The following is a 22581-nucleotide window of genomic DNA, read 5'->3' as shown; positions in this document are numbered from 1 at the left end:
TTGAAACTGGCACCGAAAAATTTCCTAATGAATTTTACGAGAAAGACAATTTCTCAAATACAACACGCTGTGAGAAGAAATCTGCCTGGAAGCCGATGGAAATTTCGCTTTGAGCAGAGTTTATGATAGACATGAACTTCGAAAACCTTAATAAACAGCGACATTTAAGAAACATAATTACTAATTCTTAATGGTTCCCCATTTCTTTTGAATTAAGCAACAAACTTCGAAGACAGACACAAACGCTGAACGGGGGCCACACAGTTCATGCATTTAAATTTCGTTTCCTGTTTCTGACACGCAGCTGTCTACTCTGAAAGTCAAACTCGTACATTTCAAGTTTAACTCTTCATTTTGAAGAGAAATGAAAGAAATGTAATATATGAGAAGCATTAAATGATTCTATATTGAAAATTATTATCTCAGCTATCTTTACTACAATTTAGGTGTTAGGAAAAATAAGCAATTCAGTGTGGCATGTTCTGCTTATAATTATAGTGTATGCCAACCTACTAATCTCCTATGTCTACTCTCTCAACTCGAGCTATCTTCAACTCTCGGTAATATCTCTTTTACTCTTTTTACTGTTATAATAATGTGCTTGATATCACTTTTAACTCTACAAATATATCCTATGCAAATCATATAATATCCTCTCTAAACATTGCACTTATAAGAATCATTTACATACATCATAAACATCATTCACATTACAGCCACTGTTTTAGCAATCCTATGCAATATTCTTTAATAATGACATGGCAACCTGTTTCAACAGTAAAATAATATAATTGTTACACATTCAAAAGAATTCAGGCAAGTACTTCATATAGACAGTTTATCAGGAACATGGACATGTCTGAGAATAGAGACGTCAGTGTCATTAAGACGTTTACTTCACAAATGCATGATTCCGAGTCTTTCGTTAAATGTCTTCTACAAGAGTTTCGGATTAACGAATAAACGGAGACAGAAACTTTGGAGAGGTGTGTCGTGTGTGTTTGAGAGAGAGAGAGAGAGAGAGAGAGAGAGAGAGAGAGAGAGAGAGAGAGAGAGAGAGAGAGAGAGAGAGACAGACAGACAGACAGACAGACAGAGAGATTGTGTGTGTGAGTGTGTGTTTGTGTATGAGTGTACAAAGAGAAACGAGAGAGAGAAAGCGAGCATCCATTACACTTCATTAGAATTTGAAGCTTCTTGATTTGTTACTGAGTTTATTGTTGCATATTAATTCAACGATTGTAGAAGGGAAGTAATGTGACTGTCTGTTAAAAGTATTCGTAAACACATCAAAATATGATTAGTTATCGAGTTTTGATTGGTTGACTATAGCCTGTTGAAAATTGAGCCAGATTTCAATATATTCATTTGTCTTATAGAGAACATGTGATAAAATATTCATATATCCATATGGAAGACACGTGATGCATTCATGTCTTCAGTATTATATGTGTAAAACATAAAAGCAAGGATAGAACTTACTGTTATTGTCCCTTAAGTGTTCGTGATTAACTGAATTTTTGTTTTTTTTTTCTTCCGTATATGATCATCTTCTAGTTTATGGCAAATTGATTATGTAATAACACATCTCTGAAATATTAATGGAATTTTCTGCAAGACTTTATCAATTCTGAAATTGTGTTCACATTCGCGAAAGGCCGCAATATAATGCTGAATTTTTCCGAGCAACAAGAACACAATTTTTTAAAGTCTTTAAGTTAATTACTCGAAATATTGATGTTCAAAATTCCCCCTTTTTCAGTCGTACCTAATTTGTTCATTTTAGACTCATTAATATATATTCTGTTATTCTCTAGAATATATCGCTTGACGCCAAGCGCAGTATCATGCACATTTGACGGCAGGCGAAACACGATGATTTTGTAACTGTTGTCTCTTTGTGTTTAAACAATGAGTCGCGACTGAAGTGAAGTAGTGTAAGTCTACCTTCCACACAACCAATGTAACATTTACACTCTATAATGTTCCCTATGGCAGACATCTCTTTTATAAATTATACTCTATACATATATATATATATATATATATATATGTATATAGTATAATATATTATACTGTGCTTATATATAGTATATATTCATATATATATATATATATATATATATATATATATATATATATATATATATATATATATATATATATATATATACATACATAAATATATATATATATATATATATATATATATATATATATATATATATATATATATATATATATATATATATATATATATATATATATATATCAAAATAAAGTTGTAAGATACCGCACGAGTGGAAATATATATGAAAGAAGGTTTGAAAATCCAATTTGACCGGTTTCACTTTTTCAGAAAAAGATTGTCAAAAGTAAAATGTAAAGCTTTGTTGTGTTAAGTACTGGTTGTCACAAAAGTATTAAAATACATATATACATTCTTTGATAATAATAAGAAAATGTTAAAAACAATTTTTTCATTTAACAAGTCTTCACTGCAGAACATGGAAACTTTTCTATCTCTTTTTCTTATTTCAGCCTTAAATTAATATTATAAATTTCGTATGTCTTGTTCGTATTCCCACGAGAAATTTCATCACGCATGCACAGAGCATTGCGCCCCTAATTTTTTTTCAGGTAATGTTATTCAAGTTAAACTAGGCTTATTATATATATATATATATATATATATATATATATATATATATATATATATATATATATATATATATATATATATATATATATATACATATATATATATACATATATATATATATATACATATATATATAATTATTATGCGATGATATACTTATATATTACACATGCGCATGTATTGCATATGTATGCACACACACACACACGCATTTATATATATATATATATATATATATATATATATATATATATATGTATATATATACTTATGTATATGTATATATATATATATAAATATATATATATATATATATATATGTACCACATTTTTGTCAATCTGTTCACAGCTCAGGGCCCATGCTCGACGGATTCTCCTATTTCTTTGGTTGGTTTGTTTATATGTTTCTGTAGTACGGCTGTGTGCGAATGTATATATCGATGGTCGTGCTTATGTCTTTGCATATCTTTGTGAGTGCATATGCATTTATATATATATATATATATATATATATATATATATATGTGTATATATATATATGTGTGTGTGTGTGTATGTGTATTTATAGATATATGAATGTATGTATATATGTATATATATGAATATATACATGTATATATATATATGCATACATACACATATATATAGATATAAGAATGCATGTATATATATATATGTATAAATATATATATATGTATATATATATATATGTATATATATATATGTATATATATATATATATATATATATATATATATATATATATATATATATATATATATATATATATATATATATATATATATATGTATATATATATAAGACAGTTATGCTAAACGATTACCATTGATGTAAATGTTCCGACAAAATTCTCCGTCTAAGGTTAGATGGAGTTTTACTTTGTTTTCTTACAATCTGCTCCTGTAAAAGGAATAACATTTTAACAATTTCTCTACTTTCTTCTTTTTTCTCTTTCATATACCAATAATACAGAACCATTTGATTCTGGTTTTATTTCCTTCTCTCTTCCATTTATCTTTTACAAAATCATATCCATACACACACATAAATAGGCACACACACGGCCACACACGCACACACACACGCTTGTATGTACACAATATAATACATACACGTATATAATACATACATACATATACATACATTCATGCACACAGACACACAAAGACGATACATACCTACATACATACACACACACATACATACATACGTACATACATACATACATACATACATACATACACAAATATAAAATTCACTGCTTTTTTATGCAAACCAACTTTTGTATGATCAGAATCTAAAAAAAAAAAAAGAAGAACGTGAATATTGTGTATAAGAAAATTGAAATCTCTTCAATTTCTATAACACTGATGTCTATCATCGATATTAAATGTTGTTATATAATTACATTGAATCGACAGCAAAGAACATGCTTTCTTCTAACATTCTATGTCGATCTTCTTCAGCTCGACTTAACATTTTACAGAGTTTATATATTTCCACTGAAGTAGAAGCAGTTTTTGTTTTTTGCTGATAACGTTTTACAGTTATGTTCTTTTCGTATCTAATGTATATTTCATAATCTACCAACCATAACATTAATATTATACACAATTTAAATCGTGATAGATGATACATCTAAAATTTTTTACATTAATTATTAATGTTTTACATCTTTCTTTCAATTTAATCAGCTGTATAGCAATCGTTGGATTGTTATTTATTTAATACTATTCATTTAATATAAAAACTATTTATTCATATTAGATTGTTATTTTCCTATTACACAGTTCAAGAATGTAATGAGAAAGACAAATCTATGATCTTAGAAAAGAATGGTATTCTATTCTCTTCGAACTTGTGTTGCTGAAAATATACCTCGATTAGAGAAAACTTACACCCCATAATTACTTCAGGCTTTGATATTGAAATTGGTGTGTATGCAAATGTATGAGGGTGCCTACATCAGCACATGTACGTAGTCACGAGGGATACGGGGATTACTGGCATCATAAAAATAACGAGATCTTATGCGACTGCAACAATTACAGAATTATCTCCCTCCACAATTGGTCATCTTGAACCATTTGCAGAGGCTGTAGATCTTATAAACCCAGAATCACACTGCGGCTTTTCAGACTGACAGGTAGATATGATCTTCCCTTCGCTAACACCAGGAAAAGCGCCGAGCACAGTAAATGCACTCGAACCCTTCTGAAGATTCTTCTGAACATTGCTTGACCACCAAAACTGTCAAAAATGTGTAGCTTCTTTGCTTTGCAAATGTCTTTGAAACATGTCTTCAGCAACGCAGTAGGGAGTTATCTTCAAGAGAACAATGTGAAGTAGCAGGCCCTTCCATCTGTCTCGCTTCAGAGCCAACGCACGTGTAATATTTATCAGGGTCATACTGTCTACAGCAGTTACTAGCCACACCTGGCACAGACCCCCAGCCACTGCTTCTCTGATGTTTGCAAGGATCATCATTCTGAAGAAAACGTGTGTCCTGGGATAAGACATGGAGGCACTATAGTTTATCAGGACCGACGAGTACAAATTTGATGTTGTCTATCGGTTAATACATGTTGGATCTACCGTCATTGGCACTTTATCATTGGACATGGAGATTTGCAATAGGATCAGGAAAATAGCTTCAACGTTCGACATACATTTTGAGTGTGAGCAAATCCGTAATTGACGATTAAGACACTGGTTGTCTCTGAAGTAAACTACTGTACAGAACTGCAAAATCAAGGCAGGAGAGACGACTGTGTCCTGGCTATATCCTGGTACAATAGTGTCCCACGCTGAACTTCCCAGTATGTATACTCTGCTTAAGTAGCGAAGACTGCGTTGGTTGAGACATGTCCACTGCATGAAGGAAAAACGCATATTAAAGAATATTCACTAAGGAAAATTGAGATGTGGCTCTTTATGAATCAACAGCTGCACTACAAGGGAAACTGCAGGATGACCATAAAAGTACTCGATATCAAAATAGAATGCTGGGAGAGCCTTGCAGATGACCAAGTAAGATAAAGGGATATCGTGAACTGGTACAAGCCGCATTACAGAAGTTTTGAGACTTTTCAGGAGTGACATTCATTAATTTCAAAGGGGTACGAAACTCTAATATCCTTGATTTCAATGTACCTGTTGTAGCACTCCAGCCACTTCGTGAAGGTGCCATAGAAATCCTCTAAAGTGAAGGTGTCCAGGACCCTTGTCGCCGCTTCCATTTTCTCCAGACCTTCAAAAGATCCCGGAACCTGTTGCGCTAGGAAAAAGTAGGTGCTCGGCTTAAGTTAATCGATAAGCAGTCAGGAGTATTCCATAAGTTTCTGTAGTGTTTTTGTCCAGTTTAACAAAAGCATTTATTGCAAAAATTGATCCCAAATTGTCTTCACATCCCGATTACATTCTGTAAACTATGCAACTGTGACAAGTAGGGATTGATAGGGTAGAGCGTGTTCAAAGTGCTGACGAAGTCATCTCCTTCAATCTGGAATAAAAGAGTTGACAGGTCAGCTTATTAGATGCATAGTAATACCATACCAAAATTACAATAATCTTGGACGTCTATAACTGCTTCCCCTAAAAAAAGAATTTCACACCTTCTGGAATGGAACTCATAACCCAGAAGAGAAGAAGAGGAAATGATAGACACGGCTGCAAAATAGTGGGAATGAAGATATTAATATAGCAGTGCTAAGAGACCAAGAAACACTCAAAAAGATAAACTCTGCAACAGACAATGTCACCTTTGCACTGTTCTTCTAAAAGTGGTGCAGTCTGAAAAACTAGGATACAAATTTTGGGCTGTTAGACCAAAAACGACCAAAGAGAGGTACAGTTGAATGGACACATGCATTTGATTATGTTCTCCAGTCGATCCAAGGTGTGTAGGCGGATTTAGATAAGCAGGCGCAAACCTCTTGGTGGTATACAATACCTGTAATGCAAATCTTGACAAACACATTGTCATTCGAAATGAACCTCGAGATGGTGTTTGCATTACAAATGTCTATTGTACTGCCCCCACTCATGTAATACACAGCCTAATACGTATGCATGTGTGTGTGCGTGCGTGCGCGCGTGTCTTATTTCTTTACTGCCCACAAGGAGCTACACACAGAGGTGACAAACAAGGACAGACAAACGGATTAAGTTGATTATATCGACCCCAGTGCGTGACTGGTACTTATTTAATCGACGCCGAAAGGATGAAAGGCAAAGTCGACCTCGGCGGAATTTGAACTCAGAACGTAGCGGCAGACGAAATACCGCTAAGCATTTCGCCCGGAGTGCTAACGTTTCTGCCAGATCACCTTCTTGTCAGTGTCTGTGTCTGTGTGTGCAACTGTGTGTACGTATGTGATAATAAACCTTTGTATTATAGACCTGAATTTTCGGGAACTGGGTGTAAGTCGATGTGAATCGACACCAGTGCTCAAATAGTACTCATTTTAACGACCCCAAAAGGATGAAAGTCAAAGTCGACCCCAGCGGAATTTGAACTCAGATCATAAACAAGGACGAAATGCCGCTAAGCATTTTGTTCAGTGTGTTAACGGTTCTGTCTGTTCACCGCCTTTAATATATACAAATAATGATGGAAAGAAAAAATGCTTGCAAATAACGAAGGGGTTTAGTTTTTTTACAGGTATCAATAGTTTGAATTTTCCAAGGTAAGGCGATGGAATACAATTTTATTTTGTTTTTGTGTTGTCTAGAGCGGGAAATTCATTGTTACTCTCAGTTTCCAGAGAGAGAGATAGAGAGAGGGAGAGAGAAAGAGAAGGAGAGAGAGTTCCAATGCATTTTAAGCTGGTCGAGTTGCGGAGTGTCACTGACAGGTCATTAAGGTCATGTAGCAAGAGAAAAGTTGCTCAGAACAAACATTTGGAGTTAAAGGATATCGTATTAAAGAAGTTTTGCTCAAAAGGAATATTTTTGTTCATGATTGCGTGTACCTAAGTGTGTGTGCATGTTTTTGTGTCTGTTTGTGTGCGTGTCTGTGTGTATGTGTAGAGGCGTGTGAGTGCAATAGCATAAGTATGCATGGGTGAAAATTGAGCAGTGGTATATAAACATACACATTTATATACATGCATGTACACGCAAGCAAGTATACACACACATATACATACATAAAGCACACGCATGCATAAATATATACAGAGGAACAAAGTGTCCTCAGTCGTGTATAGAATTAATAAAAGAACGGTGAAAAGAGAGAAAGTAAACGAGACAGGTTAGAGAGAAAATGGAAATGACATCTCATTTTCTCGAAATTTTGTAAAACAAAACATAGATAAAATAGAGAAAATAACGGAGAAATATTTAAGACCAGCGCTTCCATCCCTTCCTATGAGGAATTTTTGAGACAGAATTTCTTTTTGATATTTTTTTCTTTTTTTGGCCATTATTGTTTCTTTATGCAGGGTTATTTAGTTTTGAAAAAAGAAAAAATAATAAAGTGTCTCTTCATTTCTGAACGATATATTGGATCGTCTCTAAGCTTTGGTTAAAAAAATGTTGTTTCACTGCAGAATTAAAGTGTCATTAGTATTTATTGCTGTTCTTTGCTATTACCCCGTTATTGACTTCGTTGCTATTCCGGATTTCAAAATGGAGCAAAATTAAGGAAAATATAGATTGACAATGAAAGAAAAGAACATATCTGATTATCTCTCTCTCTTTCTCTCTCTCTCTCTCTCTCTCTCTCTCTCTCTCTCTCTCTCTCTATTTCTCTCCCTCTCTCTGTATATATATCATCGTCATCATCATCAATTTTCCTTAACTAGTAAAGCCAGTCGTTGGGTGCCACTCGAGATGCTTTTACAGTCCGCCGTCCCCACTTGTCTCTTTTCTTTGTCATCCGCAGATTCATTGCTCCTGTTCCCTATTCCTGTGGGTGGATACTGCACGTTGGTGGAGTCTTTCGTGGAGGCAAAGTTAGGTCACTGATTCTCTATTTGATGTTGGGAGAGACGTTCCGATGCGCCGGTTTGGATGTGTAACATTGCAAGCAAGCAAGGTTGAAGTTCATTTCTAATGCAATATAGATGTATGTATGTATGTATGTATGTATGTATGTATGTATGTATTTGATTTTGGTGATCTGGTTGTAGCAAATATTTAGTCACATTTAATAATCCTTGAAATTCATCATAGCCATATTTTACTTATATATATTATACAATATAATACTATACCACACACACACACATACGCACACGCACACACATACACACACAAAAAGACACATACACGCATTTATACAATATGGCGTGTATATGTATGTATACATGATATATATGCATATATGTAGATGAATATGTATGTATATATATATATATATGTATATATATATATATATATATATATATATATATATATATATATACACACATACATATATATATATATATATATATATATATATATATATATATATATATATATATACACACATACATATATATATATGTTCATATATATATACATACAGTTCTATATTTAAGAGATGAAGAATTATGCACACTATTTACATTTGACGGATATTTGTCCTCATCTTGTTTGTTGTTAACACAACGTTTCGGCTGATATACCCTCCAGCCTTCATGAAGGCTGGAGGGTATATCAGCCGAAACGCTGTGTTAACAACAAACAAGATGAGGACAAATATCCGTCAAATGTAAATAACGTATATATTTACATGTTTATATAAGGCGCGTGCATGGCTCTGTGGAATGTAGCTTGCTTACCAACCACATGGTGCCGGGTTCAGTCCTACTGCGTGGCCAGTGTCTTCTTTCTACTACAGCCTCGGGCCGACCAAAACCTCGTGAGTGGATTTGGTACGCAGAAACTGAACGAAGCCCGTCATATATATATATGCGCGCGCGCGCGTGTATGTTTGGGTTTCTGTGTTTGTCTCCATCATCGCTTGCCAACCGATGTTGGTGCGTTTACGTCCTCGTAACTTAGCTGCTCGGCATAAGAGACCGATAGGATAAGTACTAGGCTCACAAAGAATAAATCCTGGGGTCGATGACTGAAAGAAGTAAAGAAAAGAATAAAAGAATATATATGTGTGTATATATATATATATATATATATATATATATATATATATTTATAATACATATGTTATATATATATATAACTTTGATAGGTTTCGGCTAGTATAGGCCCAGATCATGACTAACATAGTAGCACCACCTGGTGAAGTCTTTTAGTCATATATGGGGCATCATGGCCCACTCTAGCAAAGAGTTATTATTGTTGGAGGCACATCCAGGTGTAGGAGAAAGAAAAGGAAACTATGATGGTCCTTTGGAGGTCATAAGTCCTCAGCCGCTTGAATTATTGCTCCCAAATATGGTCAGCACACAATATAAAATGAACGGCGGAACTCAAAGCAATCCAACGAAGCTGCACAAAGAAAATCGTCTTAATACAACATATCAGATACTGGGGTAGGTTGAAGTAGTTAAGAGTCTTCCCTCTAGAACCAAGGCCGGAAAGATATGCAGTGATATAAATCTGGAAAATCCTGGAAGGCCTTGTACCAAACTCTGGCATGGAAAGTCACAAGCAACAAAATGGGACGCCACTATATAGTGCGAATGATCCCAGCATCACCATCAAAATGCAGGACCAGATACTGCAACAGCTTGGATTGCAAGGGCTCACAGCTCTTCAATAACCTTCCAAAATGCTCGGGAGACCTGCATGGTGTGAATGTAGGTGTCTTCAAAACGAAACTGTATCTCCTCCTGTCAAGCGTTCCGGATGAGCTTACCTCACAGCAGATGAGCCTACCCCACAGATGAGGGCAGCAGCATCAAACTCTCTCATTCACCAAATGCGTATATATTATGTCAAATAATGGTGTAGCACTGCCTATGGTGGTGTCCCAGCATGACCAAAGCCTTAAAGCTGAAACAGGTTAGAGTATATATGTATGTATGTGCATTTGTACGTGTGTGTATGTGTGTGTGAGCGTGAAGAGGATTTGGCGAATCTCTACTTCGGGTTCCTTGTCCCAATTCCAACTCACTGATATGGTATTCAAAACTCTCTTATAAAAAAAGCTGTTCGAACTGTTCAAAACGTGTTCCAAACAAACTAATGTGAAATAATTACTGGCTCCGTTTATCTGCTGGAGCAATTTGTAAAATTATATAAATATTTATAAATACGTGAAATATGTTTATATAGGTGCGTTATTAAGAAGCAATTTATAAAAATGAGGTTATAAATGTGGTTTATAATTGGAGATTTTAATTAATCTATAATGGCTTATGTTCTTTTTTTTCACTTTATATATTTAGATGGTTATTAGAATTTAGTGTTTGATGGGGGTGGGGTAATTGAGCATTGTGTTTTGTATTAAAATTACGATATTTTGCTTTACATATGAGTAAAATATAGGTCATCTCTAGGACAACTAGTGACCTATTTTATACAACTTTGCATTACACACACACACACACACACACACACACACACACGCACACACACACACACACACACACACACACACATATATATATATATATATATATATATATATATATGAATATCATCATCATCGTTTATCGTCCATCTTCCATGCATGCATGGGTAGGACAGCTGATAATAATAATAATTAATAATAATAATAATAATAATAATAATAATAATAATAATAATAATAATAACAACATCGAAAAATACCTTAGGAATGAGAACCCAAGTTTGAAATTTCCCCAAGACACCCGAAGAAGGGTGGAGGGTATATCAGCCGAAACGTTGTGTTAACAACAAACAAGACGAGGACAAATATCCGTCAAATGTAAATAATGTAAATAATATACATTTATATATATTTGTTGATATATATATACAGACACATATAAACATATATAAACACACCCATACGGTTTTATACACACACACGCCGACACAGACAAACTAACACAGACTCACACATACACCGAGTGATGGTTGTGAAAATATTTGTCTTGTTATCGAGTTGTGTTTTTTCTTTTTTTTTTTCGAAGAACAGTGATTCCAGTTTCATTCTCTTCCATTTGCCACTCAACTGTTTGGCTATTGCACACTTCATATTTCTTTAGATCCATGCATACCCCGCCAGTGCATACACCTAAATAATAGGTGATGGGGGCCGTGGATGGATTACCTTAGATCATTGATTTAATTCATCATGGTTAGTCGGGAGCAGCAACAGCAATATAAAAAGACAGAAATTGACATCAGTGCGTGTGTGAGCGCGCGCGCGTAAGTGCGTGCTGCGTGTATATGTATGTGTGTATGAGTATATGTATGTATAAATATGTGTCATTAGCACAACCGGAGACACGCGTGCGCGCATTCCTTCGTCATTTGAAATTTCTGATTAGTTGATCTTTTATTTTTCTAATCAAAAAAAAAAAAAAAATCTGTATCTTGATTCTCAGTCGTAAATTCACAGAAGATCAATTTAGACAGAAATAAGTATTTTTGATTAGAATTTTAGGATTTTTATTAAGCAGGAAATATGTATGGCTCAGTGGTTAAAGCCTGGGACTCACAATCACGAGGTTGTTGGTTCGATTTCCGGACCGGGCTGCGTGTTGTGTTCTTGAGCAAGACACTTTATTTCAAGTTGCTCCAGTTCACTCAACTGTAGAAATGACCTGCAATATCACTAGTGTCAAACTGTATATCATCTTTGCCTTTCCCTTGGATAACATCAATAGCGTGGAGAGAGGAGGCCGGTATGCATGGGCAACTTCTGGTTTTCCATAAACAACCTTGCCCAGACTTGTGCCTCGGAGGGTAACCTTCGCGGTGCAATCCCATGGTTATTCATAACCAAAGGGGGTCTTTAACAGAGCCCCTTCGGTTAAAACAAGTGCATTCTAATCAGCTTGCAACACCAGCGCCCATTCTGGAACTCTGTTCTAATGTTATCGCTAACAAATAACTCAACAAGGAATTGATTTTCTCCATCTCACCAAAGTAAAATGGATGAAGCAATAAAAATCCAGCTTCATTTGTATAAAGTTGTGTCGATGTGTATGTCTATGTATGACGTGTGGATATACAGGATATATATCTATGTATATGTTGATCTCTGTATGCGTTTATGCTTTGCGTGATATTTGCATCGGTGCACATTTATGTTGAAAGGCTTACATTCCAATGTGTGTCTGTCCACGTATTCTAAATATATATGTTTGCCTATATTTAGGCTTATGTTTTGTGTATTTATATCTGTATATGAGTTTGTATACGTATTTTCACACATTTTAATTTGTGTGTGTGTGTGTGTGTATAGATAGATAGATAGATAGATAGAGAGATAGATAGATAGATAGATAGATAAATAGATAGATAGATATGCATATAAATGTTTGTATCTCTCTGTGTACCACTATGTCTACGTTTATACAAATCATTTGAATTGTTTGTTGTTGTATATACAATATGACATATATTTGTATATAAGTGTTTGTATGTGTATGTACGCACGCAGGTAGTTATGTATAAAGATACGTTTAAGACTTTAGAGTCTTACAGTTTATATATGAATCTGTTTTAATGCGAATATAAGAAATTCTGTCCATTAAAAACTGTTCTTATATTACACCTGCTACAATTCCTTTAAGTCCTAATCTAACTCCACGTATGAGGGATTTCAGCAATAACTAATGGAATAAATCAACAATGGACAAAGAAATTCAATAGCAACTATACTTTGGCGATATGTATATCGCGTCTGACCTAGATTTCTTCATAAAACGCTATTTTTAACTCAGAGAAACTGTTTGGTCCCAAATCACATCTCATCCTCTAAGTACGAGGTCACAAATGTTCAAAGGAAGGTCCGGGGAGCGGGGTAGTTAATTACATCGATTCCAAATATTTGACAGGTACTTTAGTTTATCCTCCGCGGACAAATGACTGACAAAGTTGACTTCCGTGGGACATGTGTGTATGTGTGTGCATTTGTGTGTGTGTGTGTGTGTGTGTGTGTGTGTGTGTGTGTGTGTGTAGGCAACAGAAATTACTTTGAAACACCGAAAAGATAAACCTGCTGAATCTGTGTAATGAACTGTATATCTTATTTATTTTTTGTGATGTGGCTGAAAACATCCTGATATTTAGAGCATGAAAGAACCGAAGGAAGATAAAAAAAAAGAAAGATGGAAGAAATTATTTAGAAAATAATTTTAATTATAGTATCATTTCTTATCAACAGATGTTTCCCTTTTATTCTGGCTGATGTTCGGTTTGCATATACGTGTTTGTTATTGAATCATTATGTAAATACATATATAATTGTACCTAGAAGTGTTAAATGTTTTATAAAATTACATTAGTTGGTAAAAACTGTCAAATCACATTCACGTGATAAATAATGAGTAGATGAGTTAATGCATTGCAATTTTTGTAACATTAGAAAAGCTGCAGATGATATATGCTCTGCGAAAGAGAGAAATAATATCTTTCGGTAAATGACTTTGTACTTTTTACTTATGCTTAAGCGAAGACACTGTTCACAATGATAGATTGCGAATTAGTATCAGATACATACGCAGACCTGTATACCTGCCTCTGTGTGTATATGTGTTAGACAATTTCTTACAATGTCACAACACTCTGTTTATTCTTGAATTGCTTCATGAAACACAATGAGACAGGTGTAAAATTGAGCTGACACACATACTAATTCAGAAAATGCTTAAATTCTACATTTTAATTCATATGATATATATATTTAATACTATTTTACTGTTTGAATGGATACCTGCTTTTATTGTGCATTATATGTTGTAAATTCACAGAAATATTTGCTAACAAAATTGTTTTTCTTCATTCACAGTAATAGTATGTTCTCACTTGTTATGAGCTATGAAAACCACCGGCAATATTGTCATTATTTTGCTCTCTCTTATTCCCCAACGTTTGGATATTTTACTTCTACTCATACAGCTAATATTGTATGCTTTTTTTTTTTTTACCTGTACACTGTTTTCTATTGTTTTAACGTTTTGGCGTTTATATATTAGTAGGCTGCCTATATTGAAAAGGGAAAGCTTACTTCTTTATTAGCTAACAGTTTAGCCTAAAGCTGCAATGGAAATGTAATTATGCGTAAGCTGTAAGCAAAGAAAACACTGAGCATATAAACTGTAAAGAAATACAATCTGTGTTACAACCTCATTAACTGCAATTATCATGAACTAGAATTATACATGAAATCAGCTATTAACTTCTTGCTTTTGGCAACTTGCAATCTCAACCATTGAAATAATCCATCCACGTAACTAAAATATATGACGTCAAAATATTCTGTTGAGGTGTTCATATCTAATTCAACAAACACATGTTGTCGACTTACAGTCCGTAAAGTAATAAGATCCATGACCTTTCAACGTATTTATTTTCACTTCTTTAATAAAAGTCAAGAGTTATGCAATCTTAAATTGTATTATTCAATAACAATTTAACCTCAATAATGATAATAAAACTTGTGCAGAAAAGTTAATAAACTTACCCGTTTCGTTGAAATAACATCTCAATACTGAAAAACAAAATGTTTTCATAAGTGGAAAGTACTTTAGTTATTTAGACAGAGACCTAGCGTCTGATAACTAAAACTAAGTTGTTCAAATTTCACATTATAATTGTGAGAATCCCTAAATCTAAATTTATGCTATGATTTTATTTATCGGGTTGGTGTGGGAGGAACCGACATCCATGGCCTTTGCAGACATTTTACAACTGCTAAAAGCCAGATGGTTAAAATGTACTTCAGAAATATATGCAAGTTGAAGGTTGTGGGAAAATATGCGCAGGGAAGGGATTCCAGAAGATGGACGCAGTGAAAAAGAAGGAAGGGTGGTGTGATCACTTCTGGTTGGTGGTCATAAGGTTTAAAAAAAATATGCCTGACAATGGAAATGGAAACAAATGAGTGGGCGTGGCACAAGAGCAGCCACGTCCGAGCGTCAGTGGTCATATAAGAATTCTAAGAAACCTATGCTCTCCAAGCAATATTCGGTTCTGAATAGATTTTCAAATATATTAAGGAGGTTTCAGTATGTTCTAGCATTATTATACAGCCATACTGGTTGTTATATGCGACAAGATTAAGCTATATTATTAGGTTGTCAAGAAAGTTCTTGTGGCTTTTAACCTTTAAATTCAGATGCATATATCTCGGCTCAACCAAAACTTTATTAATCGAAATAAACACCATCAGAATCAACATACTTTTGCCAACGCGAAACAAGTCTATGTCAGTATCGTAAAAACCCTGCGTTCTGGTGGCAATGAAGTCGTTGAAGGTATGTTTGGCATCGCCTCGGTTTTTGAAGCATTTCTCACACAGGAAGTTGTCGAAATGGTTGAAAAAGTGGTAGTCGGTTGTCGAAATGCTTGAAAAAGTGGTAGTCGGTTGTCGAAATGCTTGAAAAAGTGGTAGTCGGTTGTCGAGAGGCCTGGTGAGTATGGCGGATGAGGCAGAGTTTCGTTGCCCAATTCGTTCAACTTCTGCAGGGTCAGTTGTGCGACGTGTCGCTGAACGTTGTCGTGAAGAAGGATTGGTCCTTTTCTATTCACCAATGCTCGCTGTTGTCGAAGTTTCTTATGCATTTCATCCATTTGCTTACAGTACTTCTCTGCTGTAATGGTTTCGCCTGGATCTAAAAAGCTGTGATGGATGAGACTCACCGCAGACCACCAAACAGTCACCATGACCTTCTTTTGATGCAACTTTGGCTTCCGGAAGTGCCGGGGAGACTCGTCGGCGTCCAACCACTGAGCTGAGCGTCGCCGGTTGTCGTAAAGAATCCACTTTTCATCGCAAGTCACAATCCGGTCGAGAAATGGGTCGTTCTTGTTGCGTAAAACAAGGGAAGACACACTTCAAAACGGCGTTTTTTTTTTTTTTTTGGTTGCCGTTCAATTCGTGCGGCACCCATTTCTCAAGTATTTTTGTTTTTCTAATCTCTTTCAAGTGGTTGGAAATTGTCGTATACGTTACCTCTAATTCAGAAGCAAGCTCTCGAACAGTTGTGCGTGCACTGGCTTCGACTAAGGCTCTTAGTTGATCGTTGTCAACATCCGATAGCAGACCACTATACTTATCATCTTCAAGACTCTCGCCACCGCTACGAAATTTCTTGAACCACCATTGTGCTGTACGTTCATTAGTGGTTCCTGGGCCAAACGCATCGTTGATATCACGAGCTGTTTCAGCAGCTTTTCGGCCTTGCTTGAACTGGAATAAGAAAATTGTGCGAATTTGCCTTTTGTCCATGTTGTATTCAACGTTCCGGAAAAAAATGGCCTAATTATTCAAAAAGAAAAAGAGTAACACGATTTGATAGCGCGAAAAACGGGCTTTAAAATTATATATAAAGTAATTTAACGAAAATGAATTTGAAAATACATCGTTTAAAACCAAAATTAAAAATTCCGCAAGAACTTTCTTGACAACCTAATAATATATTACATATAAACTATATTTGTGGAGAAATTGAGAAGTTGAGACATTCATGCACTTCCATTAAACTTAATGGAATAACTAAAATGGTTAAACACTTTGATTGAATCGAGTTGCAAACTCTTTCGTACAAACTTTATTTCTTTACTAAGGCACATGCTACTGTAATTAATGGCAAAAAATTAATAATCCGCTGTAATCTTCAGAAAATTCTTGTATAAACCAACATTTTCAAGACATTAAATTTACTTATGAATTTTAACAGTACGTCCATAACATTATTCTATTGACTTAACACAATAGGAATATATATCTTCGAAATTTCTATGAAACTGTAGCTATTTTGGTAGTTTTAATATCATGGAATTCTAAACATATAGGAACAGTCCTCAATTTCCTGAACCATTCAACAGAGATTTAATGACTACAAGATAAAGTTATAATTAATACATTTTTCAATAAATATAAAGTTTAATGGACATTAAACTCAGTCCCTCAGAAAGATTTTTGGACGTAGAAAAGCTGAATAGAACAATTCAGAAGAATCCGGTTCATATTCAACACATGATTAAACAACGTATTATTGGTATGTTACTATGAAAATCAAAGCCAGTTCTTGAAGGAGAATTTGAAACTTCCATGCAAGTAATTTTGCTATAGCAGAGCCTTGGCTGTGGCCACGGAGTGGGGACAATCGGGTACATTATGATAACAGATTTACCACGTCTATGATGCATACCCTCACACACTCACATATATACACAAACATATAAATAAGCTCGTGTGCGTGCGCGTGTCTATGTATAAGAGAGGAAGAAAGAAGATCGAGGATGTGAAATGAACTGTTTACAAAGCTCATATATGCAGTACATTTCATTACTGATTATGCCAAAATACTGTTGAACCATTTCAACTAAAGAAATGTATATAAACGTTTTACTGGATTTGTGTAATGACAATACTTTAACATTGCTTGGTAACAAACAAATGTGTAAATGGGAATATAAACAGCAAAGTTGACATGGCCTGCAACATGTGTTCTTGGATTCACAGAACTTTCCAGTCGAGAGATATCCACACCATTATCCTCCTCTTTTCCATTTTTGCCTGACCCCACCTTGAATACTGTTGTCCACTGTGGTCTCCCCAAACGAAACAAAGTTTTATGAAAATTGAAGCACCTCAAAGGTCAATTACAAAAAAGATAGATGACATGACAGGCCTTGACTATTGAGGTCGACTAGAAAAGCTCAAGCTTTATTCTCTCCAACGCCACCGTGAGCGCTACATCATCTGCATAATGTGGAAAATATTCAATCAGCATTTCCCAAATGATGTTGGCATCGCCTTTAAGATACATCCAAGACTTGGACCCCGTGCTATCCGTCCACAACAAAAATCATACTCGCATCACATAACAATAATATGGCACAATTATTTCACCTCAATTGACCCTGCTCTCTTTAACATTACACCAAAAGCATATTAAAGCAGAAGCAGACACCATAAAGCTTAAGAAGTCATTGGAAAAATTCCTTCAAAAAATCCCAGATAAACCCCCTACACTTGGATATGTCTCCGTAAACAATAACTCTCTACTTGAGTGGGCCATGTTGTCCGAATCCTGATTTGAATGACTTTGCCAGGTGGTGTTATTAAGTTAGACATGGCCTGGGTCAATACTGGCCGAAACCTACCAAAGTATCAAAGTATTATGAATTTTAAAATGACTTCCTGGCAAAATTGACATATATTCATATGTATTCATTTACATCCTGATGGATGGAGAACTCCTTATATATTGAATGGCAGCATGTGTATGTGTGCTTTTGTGTCAGCACCCCCACCCACCTACACACACATACATATATGCGCTGTTTAGTTTACTTAAATGCTGTTTAATGTTATCACTCCGTACCGGTATGATCTTGATTAACTGAAATCATTCGGAGCCTGCCATATTTTGTCAACACTTTAATGTTACTTTTTAGTCTGATGTCTATAAACATGAAATATATTTTATAATAAGCGTAGGTCTAGACATGTAACAGAGGTTTATTTAATTACTGAATACATAAAATAAATGACGAGTATCACTATATTTCTATATTTTTATATTTATTCTTAAATATCATAGATTTTATTTTTGGAAAAATGTTATGTCGAATTTCAAATTCAAAACTTGTTACCAGAATGAATTAAGACAGACGAGTGTCCGATTTTTAAGATTGCGTGATTTGTTCTTCACTGAATTTTAATTCCACTTCGAATTCTTAAATGACACATTCGGAAACATGACGAGTTGAAATTTCTTTCAATTTCTATTTTTACCAATTTAGCTCAATTTTTAAAGTAAGGTAATTTTCAAAATTATTCAAATGAAAACCGTATAAGAGTTCATATTCTTCAGTTCATTAGACTCACAGGTAATGTTTTCGACATTTGCCAATATATATTTATAGTCTGCACACCTACTTTCATGTGTACTCACATCCGCATATCTGCACGAATATAACCAAACACACACGATACGATAGATACATATAAATTACCCGCTGAACCGTACAAAGGTAGGGGATTGTGTTTCCAATTATTAAGAACATTTTAACCGTTTCTAAATATTCACGGTACATAGTCCAGCGAATTAATACAAGCCTGTTTCATAATAAGACACATCAACTCAAGTTAATATATCATCATTACCAATTATATAATTTATAGAAATATAAATTGTAATGGTAGAATACAGAACTTGTCAAAATGCCCAATATACACACTTGCATACACGCTTCCATAACATACATTCATAGACATACAACACATATGCATACTTCCTCCTCCCCTATATATATGTATATATGTGTACATATATCTTTGTGTGTGTGTGTGTGTGTGTGTGTGTGTTTGTGTGTGTGTGTGTGTGTGTATGTGTTAACATTAAAATACAAGCAATAAGACGAGATGAATCTTATCAGTATGATACTCTGGGAAATGGGAAGGATGTATATATATATATATATATATATATATATGCACATACATATATGTATATATATATATATATGCATATATATATATATATATATATATATATATATATATATATATATATATATATATATACAAACATATATATATATATGTATATATATATATATATATATATACACACATACATATATATATATATATACATGTAAATGTAAATATAGCTATAGGCATCTATATTTATACATATGCATATGCATACATATATATAAGTACTCACACATTCACACACACACACACATGGTGTGTACACGCATATATCTTCAGCGGCAGTGACTACGGCCGTTGGCAATCATGGACTACAATAGCAAAGTGTGCAAATTCATGATTCTTCTTAGGGGTTACTTAGCCCCGCCTTCCGATTACTTGTTCATTTAATGTTTACGCTGCTAGACGACTCCTGCTGTCACCGTTTTATGCTCGAGGTACAAGGCTTATTTAAGCCTTAAGCAAATGAAAAGGTTCACGTAACATGTGTTTATGTCTACGCACCAGTGGGCTTCTATGACACGTGCCTAGTGGCCACTGCTGGTCCCGTATGCCTCAGTCATAGGATTGTCAATTGGCATTTGACACACGGTGAGGACCTTCATTGGTTCTCTCACCGCGGGTCTAAGTAGGGTTATGGTTAGTGACGACAACGCCTGGAGTTCCTACCTCACTGCTGGCGACAGTTCATTGTTTTGCCCAGAACAATACATACATGCATACATACATACATACATACATACATACATACATACATACACACACACACATACATTCATATATATATATATATATATATATATATATATATATATATGTACACACACATCTTTACACACATTTGGGGTTATAATTTGGTCATGTGTGTGTTTGTACATACGTGTGTGCGTATCTGTGTGCCGTGGCATTTTGATTAAATACAGGAATAATTCAGAAATATGTCCACTGAATACGAAAATTATTGCTTTAATTTTCCCCTCATTATGTCACCGATAAGCTCCTATACATTTAATATAGCAGAAATATTTCCGAGAATATTTCGCTTGAATCAGATGAGGATTAATTAGGTGAAAGTTACCAATCAATTCCCAATTTGTTTGGCATTGCTGAAATCAAATCCCCATTTTAAAGAGTGAACATTCTTCCAATTAATTAACCATAATGTGATTTCGCACCCGCGCTCGTACACACGCGCACACACACTCATTTACATACACTCACACACACATACACAGGCTGACACACGCACACACGCATACGTACACGCACAAACAAATACTCTCGTACATGCACACATACACATCTACTGAAATGCGCTTATACTTTCTCTTTCACTGTCAAAACAACGAAGACATTTCGAAATGATCTTCTTTCACACCAGTAGACAGTTATACGCTTTATTCAGTCATGCTTAACTGGGTAGAGTCATTCGTACAAATTCACCCGAAGATATGAATATATTCTCAATAAATAGATGTTTAATAGGGAAACCTGTTTAGGAGAATGCTTTGTGTGTTGAATGTCCAATAACATTCAATTTATCGATCTTTTGTTTATCTTATCAGATGAGTGGAAGAGAAAAAATGCAAGACGCGCGTTCTAATTGCTGTAATGGTAGATACTTTAATTACCGTGTCCTATTAGTGTATCATGGATGGTCGAGTTGATAGGCTTTTCAGCCAACAGCCAAACAGAAATTGGTGTGTCATATCGATAGCATTTATAAAAACATTTAAATTTCATCGTCCTATTTCAGCACAATTAACGGCAGCGGGGATACTATAAAAGTAACGAGTGATCAATTGGCTTATAGTTCTAAGTTCAATCTCTAATGTGGCCGTTAGCAAATGATGTCATGTGTATCATTTGTCCCATGGAGCTCTCTTAGCTTAGTTGCCGTAAAACGTACCAACTCGGCCAGTCACAACCCTCAGATGAATGTAGGAAGTATTGACCATTACGACGATTAGAACAGACATCTTCAAACTAATACTAATCTACTCCTATGATAATACAAAAGATCAACGAATTTAACGTTATTGGTTATTTATCACATCAATCATCCCCTAAAGACTGCCAGAAACGGTTTCACTATTAAATATGCCTGTTTATTTATTGATTGAAATATCTGATCATAAAAATTCAAGTAATTCACTTGATCACTGGAAAATAGGCAGATCTCCTCAGACGAATACAGGCTCCGGCTTATACAAACAAATATTCTAAAATATATTGAAATATAAAATCGAACTAATTAATATCGAATATGTTCGATATGGTATAAAATGTTCTGTAAATTTGCCATCAGCTGAAATGAACCATTAAGTAATAAATATTTCGACACTTAAAGTTA

Source organism: Octopus bimaculoides, chromosome 8 (genome assembly GCF_046866305.1).
Source record: "Octopus bimaculoides isolate indiv1 chromosome 8, ASM4686630v1, whole genome shotgun sequence".
Taxonomy (NCBI): domain Eukaryota; kingdom Metazoa; phylum Mollusca; class Cephalopoda; order Octopoda; family Octopodidae; genus Octopus; species Octopus bimaculoides.
Note: the sequence above shows the minus strand (reverse complement) of the source record.